The 21,288-nt window shown below is 50.7% G+C and overlaps 1 protein-coding gene across 4 annotated transcripts in view; it reads left to right on the top strand.

The window, feature by feature from the left end:
* Positions 1 to 21,288, top strand: part of PTK2B (protein tyrosine kinase 2 beta) — a 115,451-nt gene that overhangs the window by 12,440 nt on the left and 81,723 nt on the right. Inside the window, exon 1 of one of the 4 annotated variants that reach the window (XM_079141275.1) lies at positions 13,450 to 13,834. The exons of the other annotated variants lie outside the window; for them this stretch is intronic. The gene's annotated coding sequence lies outside the window, so the exon portion shown is untranslated. Of the gene's footprint in view, positions 1 to 13,449; positions 13,835 to 21,288 lie in introns of those variants that run through there. 4 annotated transcript variants of the gene reach the window in all.

Here is a 21,288-nt window from a genome sequence, read left to right as displayed (position 1 = left end):
AGGTTGTGAGGAACAGATAGAAGTGAACCAGGCAGAAGAAGGTGATGAGGAGCTTTCTAGAATGAAAGCCCGCAGGCCGACTGGGGAAGCTGCGGACAGCTCAGGTGGCCTGCTCCTGCAGGATCCTGGTGGGAATAATACTGGCGGGATGCAGACAGGCCTTCCATCGTGGGAGCTTGCCCTTGGACATTATTCTCAAGCATCAGGGAGCTATGGGGTGCATAGGAACCGGATGTGTAGCTATAGGATTTTCAGGCAGAGGAGAGAGCCAGCGTTTTGTTTTGGAGAGGAGGACTCTGGCCCCAGGCCAGAAGAGCTCTTGTGCCCAGCAGAGAAGCTCTGGGTGGGAGATCTGCAAGCAGGCATTCTGGGTGTGGCCAAAGGCAGCAGGCAGGCCAGGCCAGTGCAAGCCATGGAGGTGCAAGCCCTGCGGGGCATAGTCAGGTCCACAGTGCCTGCTGCATGCTGCCAGAGAGGCTGCTTTCTTCCCCTGACTTCTGTTTGCAGTGGGCATGGCCAGGTGGGCAAGAACCAACGTGGCTCCACGGGAGGCAGGAGGTGAGACGTGCTTCTCCACAGGAGGGGAACCCACAGAGAGGACACCGACCTGGAAAGCAAGGGGGCGGCCAGGCACATAGTTTTGCCCAAGAGTTGGAACGGCCAATCGCACAGGAATGCCGAAGCAAAGAGGATGTCCAGGACACGGCTCTGGGGGAGGCTGAGGGCTTGGGCAAGGACAGAAGCTTGCATCCCGCCCCCACCCCGCACCCCTCCCGGAGCACTTGGCTGCTGCATCCAGTTGTGCCTGGCACTTATTTTCTTGAGATAAAATTATTTTTCACAAGTACACGCCTGCTAAATGGAGTGGTGGAAGGCAGGGGCCTTGTTCTGCGCCCTTTGCCTCCCGGTCCTGATCCAGTAAGTGTGGCGATTCGCAGCTCACACATTGGTTCGGATCTGGGGAGGTGTTAGGGAAAACACCTGAGGAAAAATACAGATTTGGAGATGGTCTCTGGTCTGGTCTCTGTGGGACCAAAGGGCATCAGAGGGATTCAGATTAAGACAAGCTGCTGAGGGAGCTGTGGACACCGAGGAGTCCTTGGTCCTGGGATGTGGCCATTCAGGGGGAGAATGTCCTGAGAGGGAGCAGGTGGCAACAATGGCCGCTTTACTGACCATGTGGTGCCACAGATCCTCCAGCGTAGCCTGGGGGTCATGCTTTTTCAAGGTATCAGAATCACCTGGAGGAGCTTTCAAACCCAAATCCACAACTCCAGCTCCAGGGCTCCTGAGAGCACGTCAGGCTGGGCCTGAGAATCTCCCTCCTGACAGGGCGGCAGGTGGCCTGGGCATTACACTTTGAAAACCCCCTGATACAGGCCCCGCAAGACAGCACTTCAAGTGCCTTTCCACTTCTGTTCCTGAGGCCCTCGCCCTGGGCGCTCTTGGATGCTCCTGCACATGCCTGCGTAGGACCCACACGGCCATTTCCCCTGTTTGGTTTTACTCAGCTTTGCTCCTAGAGCTCCAAAAATGGTTCTGATGCTGAGCTCTGCCATCTGTCTGCCCACGGTGCCCTGGCCACCAGGTTGGCTTCCCTGGATTGCCTTTGTCCGCGGTGCAGTCTCAGTCGGGACACCGCTCCTGCATCCCCGCCGTCCCCCTGAATGGGCTCCTCTCTTCCCGCGGAGTGTCTCCACAGGTCTCTCCCTGCTCCCTTGGGACTTTCCTTCTGCCTTACTGTGCCCTTCGTTATATATATGACTTTCCCAGTTAGAGGAGGAATTCTGAGGACAGAGTCCAGGGGCCTGTGCCCCTCAGTGGGTAGTAGTGGACCCACTGGGTTTCATGAGGGTCTGCTGAACCACAGAGATGGGTGAAAGCAAACCCAAACCTGTTTGCACCTGCCCTTGCTGGCCGCCTTCTGGAGTGGTACCTACGGAGGCCTTGGCGGCCACGGGGAAGGGGAGGCCATTGCAGAACCAACCACGATCTGATGTGGACCAGAGCCAGGGGTGGGGGGCTCCTCGGCCCTGAAAATCATGCAATTACTAACCTCCTTACTCAGGGAACAGCCACCCCCAGAGTTGTATTAGGAATGTTTTCCTCAGGCAAGAAACTGTGCTGTCTTTGGCATCCCAGCCAGCCTCAGGAATTTCATCTTGTGATTGATCCTTCTTTTTCTAATTTTTGACTCCCCCCGCCCTCGTTCCTGTACTTATCCCAGACCTTTTCCTTCCAGATCTCTCCGGCAACATAGCCAAGCCTTCCCCTGCATCCCTTCGACACTCACATGACTTCTAAACACCGTTCCTCGGCGCCAACTCTACTTCAGGTCTTTTCCCTCATTCCTCTCAAACAAAGTCACCGTGCGCCCCCCCAATCATGGTATCGCCTGACCTGGGGACCCCACACGAGTCCCAGAAGCCTGAAAGGTTCCAGTGCAGCTCTGGGACATCAGTCTAACAAAATGACAGCGTCGCCTTGGAGAGAACTCAATTCCCATGATGTCCTTGAACTGGTTTCAGTTCAGCTTCTCCGCAGAGGTGCTCTTGGAAACTGCTCTTCAACTTGTACCTAATTCATTAGCCATTACCATTATCCCCTGAATTCTGGTCTTTTGCTTTAAAAAAAAAAAAAAATTCCTCAGAGTAAGTGTCTAGAGGAAAATGCCCTTGGATTGGAGAAAGGGCTCTGAGTCTTGGTTCCTGATCCTGTCTTTCACTTTTCAGGAAATTGGGATGCATGTCCCCTCGATTATTTGCGTGCCCTCTCTGCTATGTTCCCCCAGGCCTCCCTGCCCTAGCACAAAGTTGGAGCTGATATTTTTGCTTTTTAAAATATAGATCAATGAGTCTCCCAGTTTGGGGTGAGGGGACATTGGTTTGCATTTAAGCAATTCTCCAGTCTATCAGTGAGGCAGGTCATAGGGCTGGGACAAGGACTCAAGCTCAATGCGTGGCACCTCTGCTCCCAACCATGTGACCCTAAGCACTTCTCAACCCCTCCCAGTTCAGCCTTCCTATCTGCCAAATGCTCATGGTCATGGTGTTTTCCTCACTGCAGTATTACAAAGGTTAAAAGGAGATATTTGCATCCATAATGCATGACATGGAATAGGTTCAGTCCATTAGCTATTCTGTGTATTCGTGGCCACTGTACTAGAGGACAGAAATGTGGGTAAGTGAAAGGTCAGAGGGCGTACCCCTCGCCTAACTGAACACACTTGGTGCAGACCCCAGCTCCACGGCCTGGTCAGCCGCAGGGCTCACCGCGATGTCTGCTGGTTCTAGCTGCACTTCCTGTGCTCTCCATCCCTGTGCCATTACTTCTGGTTTAGCCAAATCACTCCAAGGCACAGAACTCGGCCCTTTCACCAGTGACCCAAGGAGTCCAGACAACACAGACACTGATGATCTTTGGACTGCACTGGAGAAGAGGGAGAGTGTTATGTCAGCGCATGTGCATCCCCACTTCTCTGCTCTCTCCTGCCTTCCCTCTCCTTTTAGAGAGCAGTGAGCTAATTGCACCCCACCTAGGCTCCCTGAGCCTCATCTTCTAGCTGCAGTGACTCAATGGGGCAAATTTCTACACAAAGTTTTCTTCCTAGAAGGACTTTTGTTTCCATCTCCTCCTCCTCTCTTCCAAGTGTTTAAATAAAGAGGCTGTGTCCTCGAGGCAGAGAAGCCATGTAGACATCTGGGTGAGTTCGAGAGGGAAGTGGTGAGGCAGAGGCGAGGAGCTGCCCGTCACTGGGCTGGAGGGCTCAGTGGCCTGGAGAACAGACTGTCTTGGAACTGACACCCTAGACCCCTGAAAAGGCAAAGTGAGCCAAAGCGGGGTGCCAATGGCTTCTGCCGTTTGTGAGGGGAAGGGTTGCTGTCCCCAAACGTAGACCTGACATTCTGACCGTGGGACTGGGTAACTTATTGGTAAAGAACTGCAGCACTGGCTTTCTGGTTGTAAGGAGATGGATGAGAGGCAAACCCATCCTATTACCTGCAGGCGAGTTCAGGCCTGGACAGCAATGAAACCCACAGTGGCCTGACACATTCATGGGAGGCGAGTCAAGGAAACACGTAAGCCGGAGCTGTAGACACAACAGCTGCCCAAAACCCAGGAGCCACAGTGAGGGCCGTGGGCCGCAGCCAGCAGCTCCGGGAAGCAGGAGGTGCGCACTCCACTGGCTACAAAGTGGCTGAGCCTGGCAAGAGCCCCTGGTCCCGGAAGGTTTTCACCTCTCATTCCTCAGCCGGAAGAGCTACCTCTTCCACTCAAGTCTTCCTTATCCCCTCTTGCTTCCTCTTTCTTCATTTTCATTCCTTGAAGTCCTGCCCAGCTTTCTGCCTCGCCACCTCTGTTAGGCTGCCTGGCCCTGCTCTTGCCCAGCTCAGATTTAGTGGCCACACTGACTTTTCATGGGCCATAGCGGGCACCCTCCTCCTTCAGCCTGTGAGAGAGCCCTGTCTAGTGGCCTGGGCAGTATTTGGCATTTAGTCAGTTCTCCAGGTTTCTTTTAAAACTCTACTCAGCCCGTAATGAAGGTGTGCAGGACCTGATTCAGCTACACGTCCAGGCGCTCGGGACCTTGGTGGGTGTTGGAGGTACTTCTCCACTGTGGCTCCCGTGTTCCATTTGCAGATGGGAAAGAGCCCATGAGGCTGCGGAGGTTCTTGGGTTTATTCTCCAAGAATTCTTTGTTTTCTGCTCCATGCTGCCCTAGGAGAAAGTAACATAGAGTCCCCCCTCATCCCAGAGAAAGGGAGCATCACCTCACGAAGCATCACGAAGGACTGGAAATGCCCCCAACAAACCCAAGTTCACTGCTCAAAGTCAGGGAGAGGATTTATCTTCCTCCAGCACCTGTTAGAAGGTTTTGTCCCAACCTTGCATTCCATCATTGGATGCTTCCTACTGCTACAAGGTTGCTCCTCTCACCTAGCTGAAATCTCACATGCTCTGGTGTTAGAACTGAGCTGGGCAACAGCCCAGGACAGTGGCTGTTCCTTAGGACAGCCCTCAAAGATGGGGGACCACCACCCACTTGTTCTCTGATCTGGGCTTGACATAGAAAGTCGCTTCCATTTCCTTGCTTCAGGTGGTGGTCCACATGCCCTGCCTCTGTGGCCCTCCAGTTCTGGACAAGTGATTTTGTTACCATCTTGAAAAGTCATGGCCAGCAGTAGACATGCCACCACAGAAAGCAGAACTTCTCTGCTGGTGGTTTGCAGCCTCCTGCCATCGCGGGCTCCTATCTTCCCCTCTCTAAGTGAACTTTGTGTTTTGCAATACTTTTTTTTTTTTTTTTAATTGAGTTTAGTAAGTGAAATGCATCTACAAATCCCTTCGTGTTTGAATTCCTCAGCCTGAATTTTACGACCCCACGGCTCCTCTGCAGTTCGCCTCTGGCCCCTTCTACCAGCCTCGCTCCTCCTCATTCTGGTGTGAGTCAACTTGGGCTGCCAAAACAAAACGCCAGACCGATGGTTTTAACAGCAGATCTTTATTTTCTCCCAGTCCTGGAGGTTGGAAATTCAAGGTCAAGTCATCAGCAGGTCTGCTTCCCTAGAAGGCCACTCTTCTTGTCTTGCAGATGGTTGTCTTCTCCTTGGATCTTTCCATGGTCTTCCTCTGTGTGTGTGGCTGTGTCCTAATGTCCTCTTCTTATAAAGACACCATCAGATTGGAGAAAGGACCACCCATATGAACTCATCTTATCCCAGTCACCTCTTCACCCACGTCACATGCGGAGGTACTGGGACTTGAACATATGAATTTTGTGGGTCATAATTCAGTCCAGAGCATTCTGCTGCCTTTCATCTAGTTATGCTGACCTGACCTCATCTTTTCAGAGCGCACCCTATATTTTTGTCTCCATGCTTTTGTCTCTGCTCCCCGCTTCTCTTGCAGGGACGCTCTTCCGGTCATCTCTGATGCTGAGCATCGTCTAGTCTGCTTAGATGCCCGGAGAGATGGAGAGACCATTTCTCCTGATGTGGCCCATTCTGCTTACTTCTAGAGCATCACATCATCGCAAGGGCGTGAAGCTTCACAAACTAAAGATGCTTTTCTTTCCAATTGAGATAAAATGATCTAGATAAAATGAGAACTGAATAGCACATTAAAAAAAAAAAAAAATTGAAAGATCCCAGAAGTTGAAAACCAGTGAAACCTGATTCCTGAAACTTACCTGTTGGAAGGTAGTGCCCTTGGGGAACAGTGTTTAGCTGAACCTGGCCCTCCTATGCTGCGAATACTCAGATGGTTCTTCATTTGACCCTGATCATTCAGAAGTCCTGTGATCTCCACCATGTTCCCTCTGCAAAACAGGACACCCTAAACAGCACTTGCTAAGACCCCTCAGTAAAAGCAAAATCAACAGAGCCTACATTTCTTTTTTGTTTTTTCAAAGTATAAATCTTTTTATTTAATTTTTAGAATTTTTAAGTTTGTTCTAATTAGTTACACATGACAGTAGGATGCATTTTGACACACCATGCATAAATGGAGTGTGCCTTCTCATTCTTCTGGCTGTATGTGTTGTGGGATCACCCAGTCATGTAATCATGTGTGTACGCAGAGTGCTAAAGCCTGCCCGCTCTTCTTACCACCCCACTTCCCAACCCTTCCCCAGCACGCACACTCCGACGTGCACACCTCCTAGAACTTCAGCCTTGTGCATCATCTCGGTCCTGTTGCCTAGTAACAATATGCTTAGCAACCAGTAAAGGAAGTGTGATCACACCTCCCAGCATTGTACTTGGAGCACCGCAGACAATACAAACAGTTCCCTGGTTTCTCTCTGCAGCTAGAGGAAGGTAACTGTCAGAGGTGGCCAGCATTATGCTCCAGAGATAGTGCTCATCATCCGGGGGCCCGAATTGTTTGCTATTTGGCTTTTACTTGGCATTGGGTAATATCTTTGAGGGGGCGGCTGGGTAGGTGGTTCTTGAAGGGCCGGATCTCTCTGCTTGCACTTGTTCTCAGGATGCTTGTGATGCGGGCAGGGCAGCTTGCAGAATCCTCTGCTCCCACGCAGCCCTGCCCTGCACCAAGCCTTCGTCCCTCCGCCCCCCACCCAGCCACCTCGTTCCCCAGTGTCTCTTCCACTTGGAGCTGGTCCTTCTGCGCTCTGGCACGGCCCTGGCCCCTGGCTGCTGACTCTCTTGCTCTCCCAGGGCCCAGCATCTGCCTTTTGGATGCTTCTCTGTGGTGCTGGACAGCACCAACGTCCTGGATCAGGCATGACCCTGCCCTCTCCTTTTCCCTCAATTCATGTGCATCTCAGTCCTCAACCTTTGGGCCAGACACCATACAAAGTGAAGCCCCCCCACCTTCTGTTCTCTGTTGGTATCGTGATTAAAACTGGAGACTTCGCTGGGGATTCCTGGGTGTCCATTGTATGGAACAATAGAGAAGACCAGAGAGTCTGAGTCTGAAGATGTGTGTTCCAAACCCCGGTCTTCCCCCACACCCTTGACTATGTAACTTAGGCCGCGTTTCCTTACCCTAAGTCTTAATATTTCTAGGGAATTAAAATATTTTCCTCACAGGACTATGATGACTATTAAATGAAGTAATAGAACGAACCCAGCAAAATACGTGGCAAACAGTTGGTGATTTCTTGTTCAGTTGGCAAACTTCTAGAATGTTCCCTTCTCCTCCTTCCATCTCTACCTACCTGTTCTTCCCTTCATGACTGCCCTCCCTCAAGCTAAGGCCAGGTTTCTGGTTGGAGGCTCAGGAGCAAGTTCAGTGCTGTGGCCACAATGCTGAGCTCTGGCTCTGCCATGTAGGCCTCTGATGTTGGTCCCCATGCTCAGCACCCCAGAGGTTCCTGTCAGGGGCCTGTGGAGTGGGGCTGCGAGCCCCCGATCAGATGCTCGGGGTGCTGTGAGGCTCAGAGGAGGTAACATGCATCAGTGTCCTCTCCATGTTTCAAGATGTTTTACGATTTTTAGAGGAATTTTCTTGGACAGATCTGATCCTATTTCTGGACCTGTATAACAGAAAGATTCCAAAATGCCTAAAGTCCCTTTAAATGTACCTAAACTTTTTGCAAACTGAAAGATGACAGACATTGGCCCTCCCAGGCTTAATGGGTGAACTTGATCCCTTCTAACAGGCAGTATTTGTCTTGCAGCTGTCAAAATAGATTGCAGCAACTTCCCCTCTTGTTCCCTGGGGTCCCTGGGGTTATCAATCATCTAGTCAAAACCTCAGTCCAGACACTTGCTAGAGGCTTCTTCTTCATTCTGGCTTGGGGATGTGTATGGTTCTGTCCTTGCCATAAGAAAAACAAATGAGTCTGAACATGCCCCAGGCAGGATAGCCAAGTGTTGGAGTTTAAGGCATGGATACTTCCATGGGAGTTAAGAGCTCAGTAGTGACCTGAACAAAAGCTGAATTCGCAAATGACCCATTACTTGGAGCCAGAGGTATTAAAGTAAGCGATTCATATGAAGTCAAATGAAGGTATAAGAAATAAATAGAATTTGGATGTTGCTGAATCTTGAAGGTTAGGAATCTGGCCAAGGATGAACAAACTTCCCAGAGACATTGAACTTTCTCTTCTTGGGACTTGGGGATGGTTTTCCTGTGACGGAGAATCCTAACAGGTAAGATGCTCTCAAGGCTCTGGTTTTGCTGAAAGATCTATTTCGAAGCCCTTGGGAAGAGGGGTACAGCTTCAGTCAGGGACTTGGCTACAACCTACCCTCTAACCCATGACTTCAGGGGCAGGGGAGATGCAGAGCCTCCTGTTATAAGGCCAGGAACTCCTACTTCATGTACTGTTGGAGGTGGGTGTAATGCTGGGGTCAGCTGTGAGCCATCTTAAAGTCAGCTTTTAAAAGATATGGGTACTGCCTGGTGTGGCGATGTGGCTTGTAATCCCAGGGGCTTCAGAGCCTGAGGCAGGAGGATCGAAGTTCAAAGCCAGTCTCAGCAACTTAGGGAGACCCAAGTAACTCAGTGAGATCCTGTCTCCATATATAGTATTTAAAATAGTGCTACAGGTGTGGTTTGATGGTTAAGCAGTCCTGGATTCAATCCCCCGTACCAAAAAAAAAAAAAAAAAGATATAGGTTCTTGGTGTGCAGCCGTGGGGAGACAGATTTGATCTATATTCTGCCTTGACAGAAAAATAAGACATAAAACCAAGGAAAGTTAAGCTAGAAGAGACCTTGGCAATCACCCACCAATCCTTTTATGTGCAGGTGCGAAAATAGCCCCTGAGACCTCTGTGAGGATTAATTTCGGATTGTGGAAGTGTTTCTTTTCCTTTTCAAATAAAAATACAAATGTGAGACCACAGGCAAGTGACAGTGCAGAGGCAGTACTTTGTCTGGACCCCAAATCCGTCACCTTCCATCCCTCTCCTCGTCCCAGCGGGATTCCATCCGAGCATAGAACTGAGTCTGGAAAAAGATCTTTTACGATAGCAGCGTAATCATGCTGCCAGCGACTCTTTGCCATCTAAAACTTTAAATAATCAACACTTCACAACTTCCAGGATAATTTCAGGAGCATCATCTTTTGAATAAAACATAGACTTGTTCAACGGGGGATGTTAGACGCAAGACGTCAGTAGTAAGCCGATCTCGAAGCACACCTGGTCCGAGGGGGTTAACGCCACCTGCGAGGGGCCATGTGAAGGTGGAACTGGTGTTTGGTTGTCGTCAGCCACATCCCACGTAGCCCAGCCGCTCCAGGCAGGGAACAGCACTGGTGGGGCGGTGGCAGCAGTGTGAATGCCGTCCCCCGCACAGGCTCCTTCTACAGCTTTGTTCCCAGGGTCTCTTCAATAAATATGACTCAGTCTGCTCTTCGGGCCCCACTTCCTCAGGGCTGGGAGCTGACAGTAGCGGCTCTGTGGGGCCGGTCTGGGTGACTCAGGGCCCGCTGGCGGGGCTGCCTCCCTTCTCCCCTCTGACTGAGCTTCCTCTGCCATTGGAGCACGGCCCGCCTTTAGCGAGGCTCCCCAGCCCCATTAGACACAGATCTTGGTGAGCTGCCAAAAAGCTGTTTTCCACCTACCTACTCATGCACAGGATTCCTCGTGTCTTGTGTATGCATGATGCAGAGGGCCAAGTACAGGTCAAAGCGCAGGACAAGCCGCCCAGCTGTCTGTCCTGTTCTAAGTACCTGTTGGAGCAAGAGTCTGATGCACTTCATGTTTTCAAATGGAGGGGCAGAAGGGGTCACCTGGGCCAGTTCACACTTGTGAACCTGCCTTCGCCCCAAGAATCAGCCAGGTAGGAGCTTTTGTTTATTTGGGTGTTTTCTAAATTCAAGGGGATTATTTCTAGAACAAGGACAGTAAAATTTTCTACAACAAGAACAATAGAAAGCAAGGCATAAGAAGTAGAGGGAGGGTCTCCTTCCCCTAAGCTGGCTGAGACCATAGTCACCTCAAGGACACAGAAGTAGAGAGTGGCATGGCATGTTCATAAGACTGCCTGCCTGGGTTAAAGAGGACTTAATTTCAAAACTATTTACTTAGCAAAATAAATATTTTTTTCCTAAATAAATCCAAACATATTCCACAAATATTTATTTAGCACCCACTATGAGGGAAACCCAGAAAGTCTATAATACAGATTTTCCCTGGGCTGAGCAACGGTGGGACTGTCAGTGTTGTCAGATACCCAAGACAAGGGCGGTAGGACAGCCGGGACCACCATGGCAGCCCGGGCATCGCCTTAGCTTCGGGGCTGGCATGCCCTATCCAGGAAAGTGCTACTGCTTGCCAGGACATCCTAAACGTGCCCATTGCCTGGCATCTGCTTTACATTTCTCTCCCTCTCCTTTCCTGTGGGATAGAAAGGGCCCAGCGTGGCCCAACTGTACCTCACTTGTTGACCTGTGCGTTTGTGTACCCCTGGCTCATTCGCTCGTGTGTGTTCTCTCTTACACACACACCCATGGTTTCCTCACCAGGACACATCCCTCTATCCACTGATCATGGCAGACCCAGACCACGTGAGGCGCCATCATGGTGGAGCTGTTCTAAGGGGATTCTGCTTCGGAGGCGAGATTTCCCACTGCTCTGCTACTTGAAGGGGCAAAGCCTGGGGAGCCAGCTCAGTAAACCTGCTCAGTCCCTTAGACCTGGATGTGCATAGCATTGAAGAGCAGGGGAGAGTCAGCATCAGCAATAAAGGGCCTGCTCTGGAAGAGGAAGCAAGAGCAGAAAGGCTTCACTGCCTGTTGACTGTCACACCACTCTTGGTTGCAGATGTCAGAAACCCCAAAGGGGCGGGGGATTTGCTGGCTTGTTTATGCAAATTAAGTGAAGTTCCAGAAGGAGCTGAACCCAAAGAGGACTGGAGCCTGGGACTTAGACCTGGTCAAATGCCTCTGAGTCTGTCCCTCTGCCTCTCATTCCTCCGACTCTTGCTGTGCACTGACTTTATTCTTTCAGAACAGCATCTGCCATGTGCAAGGAACATGGCTGCTAACAGTGTCCAAGCATCACCCATCTCTCACTGAGACACTTCTTTCCTGAAGTCAACACTTAAAAAGTGCCAGAGAAGAATGCCGGTGGGTCTGGCTAAGATGGTTATGTCCATTTTGGGAGCGATCCCCATGGCCAGGAGGGAGAGGTATTCTGCTTTAGTTCAATTATTTGTCCCATCCTGTGTCCAGACCAGAACGAGGAGGTAGAAGAGATGGTCCTTTATGATGGACAGCCTCCACCAGAGGTGAGTCAGGAAGAGGCATAGTTCCCACCAAGAGAGTGAGCGAAATTCTCTGATGCAGGGGGAGGAGGCGTGGCAGGCGAGGGAAGCAACTGAGGCCCCTGCAATAAATTTGCAAGCTTTGGTGGGCTGCGTAGCAGATAATGATCCACGGATGCAGGTATGTGCGTCTGTTGGGAGCACTGTCAAACTTGGGAAATGGAGACTAATGGTGACATCGAAAGTGCTTGGAAAGTGGCCACGTGGTGTTATTGCTGAGGGTGGAGTAAGACTTTGCAGGGAGATGGGGTAACCAGGTGGTGCAGTGGCCACCAATGAATCAGTTCTGTGCTGCTGTGCTGTCCGACCTACTGCTGCACGTTTGATACCAGTGACCCTCGGAAAGAGGTGACCGAGCTTGCCTTCCTGCTCATGTTGGCCTGTTTATAGGATGTCACAGACCAGTTCACAAGTTTGCTCGTTTTTCCACCTTTGCTAGACTGAACCCAGCGTCAATGTCAGTGAATTCCCACAGACTCACCCCTGATTCTCAAGGATGGTTTTTGTATTTTATGTCTGAAATTGAAACTCCCTTGACCTGTCCCTTAAGTCCTCCAGTAGGAATGTGACCCTGCTGACCTTACTTTTAGGACCTCTGACCTCAAGAACTGTAAGAGAAATTTGTGGTTTTGAAGTCACCAAATCTGTGGTTAATTTGCTACACCAACTGTAGGAAACTAATTCATCTGCCCTTCTGGATAGCAACTTGTCATTGTGTATCAAGACATATGAAAGCATTTATGACTTTTGACTCAGTAATTCTCCTTTTATAGTAAGAGATTCATTATATTATCACTTCTAATAGCAAAACTTTGGAGTCACCTGAGGATCCTGTGGTTGTTCTTATCTCTATTGAAGTTATATCAAGGTGCAAGTTATAGGACGTGACCCACTCACTCGTGACCACCACCCACTGATAAAGTTGTCTCCAACAGTGTGTCATGATCACTGGGGGGAGGGGTGGCCTATGTTAGAAAATGACTATGATGACAACTTTGCTATTAATCTATCAGTTTCACGATGACCATGCTGGGTACTGGGCCAGAGTTGGGGGTAAGAGTAAAGGACATATATGGGATTATGGGGAGCTGCATGAGTCTGACCATGGAAATGGTTATTATCATTACAACTTCTCAGAAAGGATGATGTTCTTGTTGAAGAACTATAGTCAATAGCAAATTTTTAAATGTGGAAGCAATCCACATGTCCTTCAGTGGGTGACCGGTATATCCATTCAGTGAAATACTACTCTGCAATAAAAAAGGATCCAACCACAGAAACACACAACCACCTAGATGAATCTCAAGGGCATTATGTGGATGGATAAAAATCAATCTGGAAAGGGTATATACTATATGATTCCATTTACTAGCATTCTTAAAAGGATGATACTGTAGAGACAGAGAACACATGATAATTGCAGAGATGAAGGACAAATGTGACTACAAGTGGGTCCTTTCACAATGATGGAGCAGTTTTGAATCTTGACTGAGGTGGTAGTTACATGAGTATGCATGTGAGATGAAATTGCATAGAACTACATGCACATGCACACAGATACATGCTCACAAACGAATCCATGTAAAAAGTAGTGAACATGGAATAAGGTCTGTGGTCTGGTCAGAGCGCTATGCCCATATCCATTTCCTGGTTTTGATGTTATAGTACAAGATGTCACTGTTAGGGGAAGATGGATCATGAGTACACAGGACTCTGTGTGCTATTTGTGCAACTTCCTGTGAGTCTATAATTATTTCAAAATGAAAAGTAGAAAGAAATAGCTACAGACTGAAAATCCTGACACCTCTGCCCCCGAGACTTCTCGCCGCCCAATAGTTCCAAGGCCATCTGAGGTGGTGTGTACCTCATCTCCCGCCCGTCACTTCCGACGTCTGCCTGTGGCATGTGGAGAGGGAGGTGAAGCTAGCAACCGGCCACAGAGGGGAAAGAAGGCTCATTTCCTCCCAGATCCTCCGTGCTTTGGGCCACCTCGTGCCTGCCTTCTCCCTCACCGGCATCCGGGCACCGTTCCCCAACCACCAGCTGAAAGCTGGCTGTGTTCGTGAGACGCCGTTGATGCTGCGTCACGTGTGGTGAGCTGGGCTTTCTTCTTCCTTGGCCATCTCTGGATGAGGGAGGGGATGTGGCCAACGGTCCAGCTGGAGGGGAGACGCCTTTGTTGGGTAAGGGAACCCATAGCCAAAACAAGTGAGATAGCCGATAGGTGCTCTGGCAGAATGGAAGGTGCAGGCATGGAGGGGTGTCTGAATCCCTCGCTTCCTCAGGTATTCGTCAAAGGCTCCTCTGTGCCAGGCTTGGCTTCGCATGCTGTACGAGAAGGCCGGGTAAAAATGGCAGCTGGTCTCATGGAGATCACATCAGATGGTCTGGATTCAGACTTCCTGGCTCACCTCTCGTGTGGCCTCTGGAAAGTTTCTCGACATCTTTGGAGCTTAGTTTCTTTGGGGTCACTCATAGCAGTTGGAGTGACTCAGCCAACCTGTGTTGGCTGGATTCCTGTGTGGTCACACGAGATGCTGCACCAGTACTTAGCACCTTGTCTCAAATAGCAGCTGCTGTGTGTTTTTGACAAATTTGCCTGTCCTCTCTGGGCTCCACTCCTGTATGAAGTACCCAGAATTGTCTGCATGCCAGCAGAGTCACACAGGGCTAAGGACATAGCTCAGGGTGGAAAGTTCCGCCGACTTGAACACTGCCCAGTTCTGTACCGCTCAGGCCACGTGAAGTTGTGAAGGAGAAAAGGAGCAATTCTTTTTGTCTTTCTGTTGACCTTTGCTTTATATTTTTAATTCTCTGTGTTTGGTGCATATAATTTTATGATTGTAACTTCTTAGTGAATTTTTTCTTTTTAACATCTTAATTTCTCATCACCATGCTCAATGGTTACTTCATATGTCAACTTCCTTTTATTTAGTAATTGGTTTATATTTTTCTACCTCTTTATTTCAGCTATTTTGTCTTAAGATTTTAGGTTTAGTTCATGTAAAATTCAGATTTAATTTAATTCAAAATCAATCCGGATTTTATAAAAACTAAATCCAAAGGTCTTTGTGTTTTAATGGGAAATTTAAGCTTTATCTGTTTGTTTTTAAAACCCTGATATGTTTGAATGTGTCTCCTCCATACTGCAGGTGTCACCAGTGTGGCAGTATTAAGAGATGGTGCCTTTAAGAGGCAACTGGGTTCTGAGGGCTACTTCCTGGTTGAGGCCTTTTCAAAAGAGGCTTTGAGTAACCTCTCCTGTGCAGCTTGCCCTCTGCCTTCACCCACAGGAGATGTGGGACCTTGGCTTTGGACTTCCCGGCCTCCAGAACTGAGAGAACAAGTCTCTGTTCTTTATAAATTTCCCAGTCTCAGGTGTTCTGTTATAGCAATGAAAAACAGACCAAGACAACTTCTCATATATTCAGTACATTCCTACTGTATTATTTCACATTTTCAAATAGCTGTGTTTTGCACTTGCCTTTCGCATGCTCTTGCTTTTATGGGATTGATTGTGTGATTATTTCCTTCTCTTATTGGTTCTTTTGTCTTGGTGGTTTTATAATTTTGAACATGGACTTGAGTTGAAAGTCCAAACATTCTTTAGTTGCATTCTCCTCCTGGAAGCGGAATGGCGGGGTGACGCCTGACTCCAGCCTTTCTGCCCCATCTTCTACGCTCCTGTCAACTAGCATTTGAGTGTGGCCTTCTCTTTAACACTCTCTCTCCCCGACCTAGCAAGTGCCCGCCACTGAGCTGCACGCCAAGCTCTCCGAGTGCCCAGTTCACTCCAGTTCTTGATCTTCTGCTGGGGCTGTGTCTCCTGCCCCTTCCTCAAGGTCGGCTCACGTTGGGTGTGAGTGACACTTGTAAGCAGGGAGGGGAGTGAGCTTTTCGTGTACTTTTGACTGTGGAAATGTCCTGCAGAGTGGTGCTTGTTCCTCAGCCTGAGTCATTTGTCACCATTTCTGGATTTCTTTCTATTTTAATTACTTGGGTCGGAATTCCTGTTGCACCTAAGTATAAGAGCACAGGCTTTGGTCCTTAGTTTTTTCTTTCTCTCTCTTTTTAAAAAAATTCTAAAAATTTTTACAGACTGCATTTTTTAAAAATTTATTTGTATTGTAAACCAATGGGATACATGTTGTTTCTCTGTTTGCACATGGAGTAACAGCTTACCATTTGCATAATCATACATTTACATAGGGTAATGGTGTTTGATTCATTCTCAGACTGCCTTTTGGTTCATTGTATACAAATGGGGTACATTATTTCTATGGTTGTGCACCATGTAGAGTCACACCGTTCATGAAATCATACATGTGCACAGGGTAATGATGTCTGTCTCAGTCCACCATTTTTCATAGCACCCCTGCCCCCATTTCCCTCTCTGCAGCTGGGCCCTGGCCAGAGCTCAGACTTCCTCACATGCAGGGAACTGGCAATCAGTGTGTCTAGAGCCCATCTTTGAGTTAGGGCAGCTGTTTGTTCTGTGTTCTGTCCCTGCCTCACAAGGATCTGGAGTCTGATGTCACTACTCGGCATGAAGTTGAGTCCCCAGTGCCAGGTCCTGGGTATGATCCTCTGTACCCTCGAGTATCGCCCTCTGCTCTGAATTTGAGTGCCCTTCCTGATACCTGGAGGCTTCCTCTGTGCGACTTGGTTGTGACTGAGACCTTTATGCTGTTTTTTCCTAGTGTCCATGTACCTCGAGGGGCTGGGTCCAGTCTGCCTTAGGTCCATCTGTCAGTCACTGTAGCCCACACATGCCCACATGCCACCGGTGGAGGTCCACTTTCATTGATTCAGGCAGCAAACGTCACTGAGGGAACTGCGTCCTAGGGCTGTGGTGATGAGACCGAGTCCTCCCAGCCCTCCCGGCCCTCCCGGAACCTCTCATCCAGAGGGGCACACGGAATTCACTCAACGAGCCTAAATAAATACGAGTCTGCACTCTAGAAATGTTTCCAAGACAGTACATGCTCTCGGGGAGGCCGGGCCTGGCCAGAGGTCAGGAGAGGTCACGAGGCCAAGACAGCGAAGGAGTGCTAAGGACAGGGAGGGATCGTCCTAGGGCCCTTCCTCCTCCAGCCCTCCCACCTTTACCTGGGAGCTAACTTGCTCCCCATCAGATAGAAGGAAGCCAGGGTGAGGGGCAGGGCATGAGGGGGCGGGCCTTCCCCATGCCCAGAGGATCGCAGTGAAGCCATGCCACATGGCACACGCTGGGTTAGGACACAGGAGGATGTGAAACCCTGCGGTCATTGCACCTGCTGTATCTTGACCAACCGGGAGGGGCGTGGGGCTTCAGATATTTCCCTTGCCCTCTGGTCTAGAGTTGGGGATTTCTTCTTCCAGGTGACAGCAGGAAGAAGGAGCCTTAGTTATTCTCCAAATCCAACTTGTTGGTCTCTCAATTGTCAGGGAGGTCACGAAGGAAAGGGCAGGTGGGGGGGTGACTTTTTAGAGGCAAGAGAGCGCTGGCCTGGAAGAGGCAGAGCTGACCCTCGACTGGGGTGGGGCCATGGTGGGGGCTCATGGCACCCATCTTCTCTGTAAAAATGGGAGGCTGAACTGTGGCTGGGCGGAACCTCTATCTCAGCGCCCTGCGTTTCCGGGCCTCCCAGCGAGGCCTCCTCCCTGGGCCTCTGTACCTGGATGGACTGGGCTGGGGCTTGGCAGCCCCTGCTGCCTCAACCCCCCCCCCCCCCTTGTGTCAGGAAGATACCATCTGCATGTTCCCAAGGCCCACGCGGAGTGTGTTCCTGGCTTAGCGACCTGGCCAGCTCTGGTGATGGGAGGGGCAGCCTGGGCCTCACTGGGAACTTCTTCTTATGCATACAAACCGCCGACCAATCCCCGCAGCCTGTCCTAATCCAGGTCTGGCCCCAAGCCTCTGATAATTTGGCTGACCCAGTTTGCCACCCTGGAGGCAGGGCTCTGGGTCGAAGTCAGAGCCTCGGGCCAGGCCAGGATCCTGAGCCTCCTGCGTTCCCTCTCTCCCCTCCCCTCTCCTGCCCTCCTGAGCCCAGCCTCCCCCACTCCACTTCCGGGGTCTGATTCACGGACAGCGCCCTAAAGCATGGCAGGTATGTGTCATTTCCTTATGCTGGAGAGACACAGACAGATGGCAGTGTCCACCATTGCCACGACTCCCCTGGCCTGACTGAGCGGCGCTGCACGGTCTGTCCTCCTGGGGACCCGTCAGCCTGTTTGTCCTGTCCTCTGCACCTGTTCCCTCCTTCCCTGACCTTGGGGCCTTTGGCAAACCAAGACCCCACCCCACCCATTCCCAGCACCGTCTCGCCCCCCTCCAATGCTTCCCTGCGACGCTCTGCCCTTGCCCAAAGCCCTTTGCCGCAGTCTGCCCTACTGAAGGACGAGGGGACCCAGCCCTCCACGTCCACTACTGGCCATCTCTCAAAGGGACTTAGCAGACCGAGTGAGAGTGTCAGAGTGTGGGCAGAGCCGTTCTCACATGAGGCCTTGGCAGTGAGGCTCAGTAAGTTCTGCAGTGTCGTGGATCAGGAGCGTGGTCCCAACTCTTGGTGACAAAGGATACCTGAGATGCCCACATGGTCAGAGTGACCTGGGGAGTCTTGTGTTCTCCTGGAGTAGCATCAGCTTCTGCCTGCTCACAGCGGAAAGCGGGAGAGGCTCCATGCATGTTGCAGCTGAAGACCGTGAGTCAGGTGGGGCTAGGACCAGGGCCAGCCCACTCTGCCAGGCAGTGGCCCTTCTATGGTCTTGGGCCCAGTTCTGAGGGATCCTCTTGAACCTGCTGGAAAGGCTTTGGGGCAGTGTCCATGAAGGTGAGGACCTGAAGAGGTTGTCTTGTGAGAATCGTTTGAAGGATTTGAGGCAGTTTAGAAAGAAAAAACTGGAAAAGCAGATGAGCTGTTTTCTAATAGCTTAGGTGGCCAGCCACAGACAGACCAGAAGTTAGAGTGTGTGGGGTCTCCTAAGGAAGGCTTCCTGGACATTAGGTCCTGGAACCGTGGAACGGGCTGCAGAAACCTTGAGGGAGTGCGTCCCCTTTCTCACTAAAAGAATTCAAGCAGAAGGTGGCGGAGAGGGATGCCTGTCTGTGCTGGGCTCAAGTGTGGCCAGGGTGACCTCGGACAGCTCTCTCCACTCAGGGCCTCTGTGACTCTGATTGGGATCTAGGCTGGCCCTTCTTTCAACTCTGCAGAACTTCTGGGCCAACCCCTGCCTTTCCCCATCACAGACGACCTGCTCTGAGTGAGGCAGAGGCCCAAGGTGTCACCCAGCCTGCATCTGGGGTATGCTGTGTGATGACTCTTGGCTGAAGCCCCAGAAATGTCTGCCCTGTGCTGAGCTGGTGCGGTCCCTTGGCGTCTGGGACACGCGTATGTGGATTCTTACTGGTCGTTTCACCACCCTAGTCCTGTGGGTCATGATTACGCTCCCTTATGCTGCAGGGGAGGAAGTGAGGAAATGGCCAGGCCACTGCAGGGCTAAGATTAGACAGCCTAGTGGTCGCCTGCTCCCAACATGCTCCTGCATGCAGAGCAACATCAGCGGGGTACCCGCCAGCCCCCAAGAGTCCTGGAGCCTGGTGCTCTCTGGACAGCCCACGTATGTCCTCACAACTCTGCATCGGCTGCATTATTATTTCCATGGTACAGGGAAGAAGCCTGGGCCCAGAATAGTTGGCAATGAGCTCATGACGTTGCTGGTCAGTAGTGGAGGTGTGGCCTGCCCCCAGGATGCTGCGTCTGTGCTGCCGGCAGTCAACGGGAGCTGGAAGATGCATCCCATGTGCGTCTGAGGAGGGGCCCATGCACCTGCAGAGCACATCTCAGGGTCCCGGACGAGGGCCATTGAGGTCCACACTCCCCAGTGAATGGCAGCCTCCTCTGGATGCTCCAGGTCCTATGCCAAATACGACTTGGAAATGTGTCCCACACTCTTCCAGCTTATGAGAAGCCTGTGGCCCCGGAGTGAACATATTTGCAAGTCGTACCGTAAACTGCGCAAGACCTCATCCTACCGTGGGTGTGAAGCAAAGCTTCAGGGCGGAGGTGGCCCAGTTAGGTGGACTTGCAAAAAGGAGCCTCGGGCAGGCAAAGATGTGGGGCAAGGGGCGCATTGATGCTGCATTCAGTGCTAGAGTGACCAACAGAATTTTTCCGTAAATTCTTGGCTATTGACTTCCCCACATTCTCTACCCTTCCATGGATGGCCCCAGCCCCAGACAGAACTTTCCAGACCAGCTTCTCACCTGACTTAATGAATGGCCCAACCTTGGTCCCTCTCATTGGCTGATGCTTCTTCCTTCTCCGGTGGCCCACGGATTCCTGGGGACTCCACCTCAGGAATCTCCTCCCATCACCTGTCCCTTCTTTCTCTTCAGTGTTGCCCCCCGTTCTTGGTGAGTCTCTATTCTTGCTAAAATCAATGCCAGGCCACCAAGTTGCTACCCCGAGGGTCTTTTCCTGCAAGTCCGTTCCAGGCCTCGCTGTGGGTAGAGTGGCCGTCACCTTTATAGACCCTGGTACTTTTGATGAAATCCTTAGCGAGCCCCAGCGTTTCCTGCCACTTTGTCCCCATTACTTCCGAGTTCTGCTGACAGCTTTACCACCCCGCTCCTCTTCTTTGCAAGCCTGTCCACCTGGAAGGCTGGGCTGGGGACTGCCCCACTCTAGGAGGTAAGGTTGACAGCTCTTACCTGCACTGCCCCTGGAGTAATCTGCACCTCTCTTGTACTTACCACACCGCTGGGCAGCATTGTCTGGTGGAAAGTTCTCCCCAGCCCAGTGTAAGTTTCTGGATCATTCTGTCCTGGCCTTTGTGTCCTTTCTTGTCTGCCCGCTGAGTGGGAACCCAGGGATGTCTGTTGACTTGATTGCCACGACAGTCTCTGCAGTTCAGCCCCAGGCCAGCTGAGGGAAAGTAGGAGGAGGCAAGAGACCATAACCCATAGCTCGACCTTGGCAGCTTTTTGGGAGTTGTTGCAGAAGAAACAATTTAGCAAGAACAGGGACTTGCCCAAGCCCTGCTCACTTTCCTCCACGGTACAAGGACATTCCATATGCCTCCTTCAGAGGTATAGCATGCTGGTTAAGGACAGAAGAGCCAGATCTGCCATTTCATAGCTCTGTGATGTTGAGTGAATTCCTTTAATCTGTCTAGGCCTCAGTTTTCCCATATGCAACATGGCTGGAAAATAACACTACCTATCTCTTTGCATTGCTAATTAACTGTGTTAATATTTGTCACTGGCACATTAAACGTGTACATTTTTATTATCTTAAGATTATTATTATCAATAGCCTGTGTCTCCTCCTAGAGGCAAAAGGCACACAGCCTAAAACTAGGAAGGCTTGAGATGACCCTGATGCTGGGGACCACTGGGGTAGTTGGTAATCTGCCTTCCTCCCTCCAAACTGAACCTCAGGATTTGAATACAGGGTAAGATGAGGAGGGACTTGATGCTTACAGTCCTGAGGAAGGACATCAGTGACAACAATATCATGCCTTCTTTCTTTTCTCTTCTCTTCTCTTCTCTCTCTCTCTCCCT

Source organism: Sciurus vulgaris (genome assembly GCF_902686455.1).
Source record: "Sciurus vulgaris genome assembly, chromosome: 5".
In the NCBI taxonomy this organism is placed as follows: Eukaryota; Metazoa; Chordata; class Mammalia; order Rodentia; family Sciuridae; genus Sciurus; species Sciurus vulgaris.
The sequence above is the reverse complement of the archived record's forward strand: the minus strand, read 5'-3'. Positions and strand labels throughout refer to the sequence as shown.